The sequence below is a fragment of the Palaemon carinicauda genome, chromosome 28 (assembly GCF_036898095.1).
Source record: "Palaemon carinicauda isolate YSFRI2023 chromosome 28, ASM3689809v2, whole genome shotgun sequence".
NCBI lineage: Eukaryota > Metazoa > Arthropoda > Malacostraca > Decapoda > Palaemonidae > Palaemon > Palaemon carinicauda.
Genome location: NC_090752.1, coordinates 88446987 through 88451986, shown reverse-complemented (window position 1 = coordinate 88451986; position 5000 = coordinate 88446987).

The following is a 5000-nucleotide window of genomic DNA, read 5'->3' as shown; positions in this document are numbered from 1 at the left end:
TTATATATAGTCTTTTCTATCACACTCAGGGGTATTGTCAGACCTATGACTACCCGGTCTCTTCCCGTCCCTCGAGTTGGGATGATATGAAGTAGTCATACCCTTGTGTGAGGGGTAGGGGGAACCTCAGAGTTTCCCGTAAATCGCCGAAACTGCAGAATTGTAGTTAAGAAAGGGGGGAGGGGTGGGAAGGGTTGAATCTGTTGTGTGCGTGTTCGTGCATATCTAAATAGATATTAATTCGTCTTTTTTGACGGCTTGGGTACATTAGACCTTGAATAAAAAGCAAGAGTCATAGCGAATAGATCCTCAAACCGGAAATGCAATTAAAAAAATATGTGGCAAATACCAAAAGAAAAGAAAAATACTCAGGACTGAAACCCAGGTAAAATTTTGGCGAAAACTTAGGAACCCCGCTCTCTCTCTCTCTCTCTCTCTCTCTCTCTCTCTCTCTCTCTCTCTCTCTCTCTCTCTCTCTCTCTCTCTCTCTCTCTCAATGGCAGAATGATTAATTTACCTTTCCATTAAAAGTCGACCTTTCTTTACATTCATGCGAGGTTTGGGGAGCAAGAAAATTACAGTTTAGTGGTTTATCCGTTATTGGATTAACATTAAGTAATTTAAGTGTTAAAGTAAATCTTTCTAATGAGAAAAATTTAAAGTAGAAATGCAACAGCCTTAACGAATTTCTTGATGCAAGTATTGTGAGTATTGATTCCTAATAGAAAACGTATCTGTTTTACAATATTCTCTTACATATTAAATTCTACGTAAATATCGTAGATAATGACAGAAAATATTGTAATCTCTGCCTTCTCTGATAACTTTCTTCTTGTAAAAGTTTGATTCTACATTTATTCATATAGTTGAAACCTATTGAAAATGCTCAACATTTTCCCCTTGCTATCTGAAATATCCATTTCTTCAGGAAGGTACTGTTGAAGGTATTTGTATATAAATTTATCATAATTATGATGATGTGGATTATTATGAATATTTTTAATGCGAGTTGCCCAGTGAAGATGAGTAGCATAGCGGAGAAATTTTTTCCTTAACTTCGTGCTTTAATCACAAATTAATCCAGTATTCTTGCAAAGCACTGTGTGATTTCTATGCATCTTCAAACAAGTTTTTCTTTGTTGCAACAGATGGACTTTTCCTTTCCATACTTTGTCTCGGAGAAAATAATCTCTAAGAAAGAGATTGAAGTGATGGACTGGAATAATATCTATGTGACTTCAGTAAACAATACAAGGGTCTGATTTACCAATGTTTACATTTCCTTTAGCAGAACAATTACTAAGAATTTTGAAGGTAAAGTTGAGTGGCTTAGTATTTATTATAAATGAACTAAATAAGATCCTTGTGAATAACATCACCCATAAAAGATTTCCAAATTGGGGATTAAATTTTTATATTTATATTGTACAAAACTACATTCAAAGTAAATCTTACTGTTTAGATTATAACTAGATTAATTTTCATTAAAATACTTGAAACAGTTCAATACTAAAATGCAAATGTGAACATGCTCAGATATTCATAGAAATAATGGTTGTGGAATGGGTATGCAAATGATGCGTCAGCAGAATGCATTAGGATATCGGAACACAAAGCAGAGAATGTCGGTCATCTCCCCAAGGGTTTAAGGGGCGATCCATCTCGTGTCTTCCCTGGGGAATCTCGATTCTGTCTTTCTGAAAGTCTTCATACGACTTTTAAAATGAACATTATTATTTTTCTTATGGTATCGATTTAGTTTACTTTTATTATGGAACTATCATCATCATCATTATCCGTTACTGGTACACTGTAGAACAAAAGCCTCAGACATGTCCTTCCTCTCGCGTCTGTTTATTGTCTTTCTATTCTGTACATTAAACTGAATGTTATTATTTACTTTTATTATTGACCCTCTCTTAGTGGGGATACCTTGGCGTGGTGGTATATCTCCATGATCAGCAAGGCTGTACTATGTAGTAGGTAGTAAGTTGGCCAGGGCACCAGCCACCCGTTCAGTTACTACCGGTAGAGAGTTACGGGGTATTTTGACTGGCCAGACAGTAGTACATTTGATCCTTTTTTCTGGTTACGGTTCATTTTTCTTTTGCCTACACACACACAGTGAATAGTGTGGCCTATTCTTTACTTATTCTCCTCTGTCCTCACACGCCTGACAACTTTGAGATTATCAATCAATTCTTCTTCACCCAAGGTGTTTGCTGCACTGTAATTGTTGAGTGACCACTCATCTCTTGGTAAGGGTAGAAGGGACTCTTTAGCTATGGTAAGCAGCTCTTCTAGGAGGAGGACACTCCAAAATCAAGCCGTTGTTCTCTAGTCTTAGGTAGTGCCATGGCCTCTGTACCATGGTCTTCCACTGTCTTGGGCTAGACTTTTCTTGCTTGAGGTTAGACTCGGGCACACTATTCTATCTTATTTCTCCTCCACTTGTTTTGTATAAGTTTTTATAGTTTATATTTCAAATATTTTTTTTAATAATGTTACTGTTCTTAAAATATTTCATTTTCCTTCTTTCCTTTCCTCAGTGGGCTATTTTCCCTTTTGGAGCCCCTTGGGCTTATATCATCCTGCTTTTCCAACTTGCGTTGTAGCTTAGCACGTATTAATAATGATAATAATAATAATAGTCAGGCCCACCCATACTAGGTTAGTTTATTGTGAGCGATCAGACGAAAATCTCCCACCACCAATCCGCACTGGCCAGCGTGGTGATGAAAACTGACCAAACCCCAGACCTGAATTGACATATCTAAGGCTTTTGTAAAGCAGTGGACTAGAAACGGCTGCATTTGTTGTTTATTATTGAACTATACATTAAACTGAAAGTTATTACGTTGTGTTATGAATAAAGTTGAATTGATCGAAACATGCAATGGAACATTTCAGTAGTTTTTCTTTATTATATAGGGGAGATTGGTAAAAAAAAAAAAAAAAAAAAAAAAAAAAACGTAAATTATGGTTATGTGTTAAGAATTGAGGGATAATTAAATATTCAAAGGGGAGGGAAAGTATTGTAATAAGAGGTTTGGAGTAAAGGGTCAGTAGGAAAATTTAAAGAAAGAAACAAAGCAGAAAAAGAAGGAAAATTCTAAGGTGGGATATATACTGTAAGTTGCAGAAGATCGAGGATTTAATTTCGTGCCTACTGAAATGATGTATATATATATTCAAAGCACGAATTCTCACTGGCTGGAATGGAAAGCCGAACGAACGGAATGTCCTGAAAATATTCTCTCTCTCTCTCTCTCTCTCTCTCTCTCTCTCTCTCTCTCTCTCTCTCTCTCTCTCTCTCTCTCTCTCTCTCTCTTAGAAGCCGAAAGGGTTGTAGTGCTGACAATCTTTTCTTCGTGTTGTTGCACACTTGCATTGTAATAAAGGTAATATTGACTCTCTCTCTCTCTCTCTCTCTCTCTCTCTATATATATATATATATATATATATATATATATATATATGTATATATATATATGTATATATATATATATATATATATATGTATATATATATATATATATATATATATATATATATATATATATATGTATATATATATATGTATATATATAAATATGCATTCTCAACAAATGTGTCTTATTTTTCTCCCAACGTCCTTATTCAATTTGGCTTTCTATTTGTGTGACGTTCGTGGATCCAGAATGGTATTTCCTACACCTGCCATTTTGTTCCTCTTCTCTTCTTCCACAGCCCAAGGAAATATCTATTCTCGCTTTGGTATCCGTAAAGTTTCGCCTTTTCAATCAAGAATACCTGTGAATTATCTATCTACTCTTTTTCAATTTAGTACACCAACTTCCGGTTTGCTTTCTTCCTTACCCTCATTTCCTTCGTCGTCTTCTCCCCCCTCTCTTATCACTGCGGTATCTCTATCTCATTTCCAAACCATATATCAAATAATGTCATCTCATTTCTCATGTTTGCTATCTCCTTAAAGATGTTGATTCGATATTCCTGGATTTGCGTGGATTTCTTTTATCGTTCTTCCTCCTTGTTTAAGTAATGTTATGTTATTCACCGAGGAAAAGTCGTGTTTTAAGTGTTGTCGATAATCTCAATTTTCGGCAAAATGTGAAATAATCTCAATTTTAGGCGAGATGTGAAATAATCTCAATTTTCGCAAGATGTGAACTGATCTCAACTTTAGGCGAGATGTGAAATGATCTCAATTTTTGCAAGATGTGAAATCATCTCAATTTTCGTCAAAATGTGAAATAATCTCAATTTTCGGCAAAATGTGAAATAATCTCAATTTTAGGCGAGATGTGAAATAATCTCAATTTTTGTAAGATGTGAAATCATCTCAATTTTCGTCAAAATGTGAAATAATCTCAATTTTCGTCAAAATGTGAAATAATCTCAATTTTCGCAAGATGTGAAATACTTTCAATTTTCAGCGAGGTGTGAAATAATCTCAATTTTCGGTAAGATGTGAAGTAATCTCAATTTTAGGCAAAATTTGAAATATTCTTAACTGCGCACGCTGGTACTTCTGAAAGACGTTTTCTTTTCAAACTTGTGAATAAAGCCTGTTGAACATTAAAAAACTGCAGCAAATTTGATCTTGTGAGCTTCCATCGATTCAACTGCTTTATTAAGAAGATCATTCCAAAATCTTGCAAATAAATCTGGCACGTTACCCAAACGTGCTGTGAAGTACCACAAGGAACATCCGATTGCATTATGAATGTCTCCCAGTACGTCCCTTTCTATGGCCTATTGGAAATGTCTCTGCCTGGCATTCTGCTGGAATAGAGATCGAGTCCCGCTCAAGCTCTAGAGATTCTTGTAGTGTTAGCAACTTCACCATCCTTGTAAGCTAAGGAAGTGGGGGGGGGGGGGGGGTTGGCCTGTTGGAGGAGCCTATAGATCTACCTGCTGAGTCATCAGCAGCCATTGCCTGGCTATCCCTGATCCTAGCTTGGGTGGAAATGGTGCTATGGCACTGGTCATATGAATGT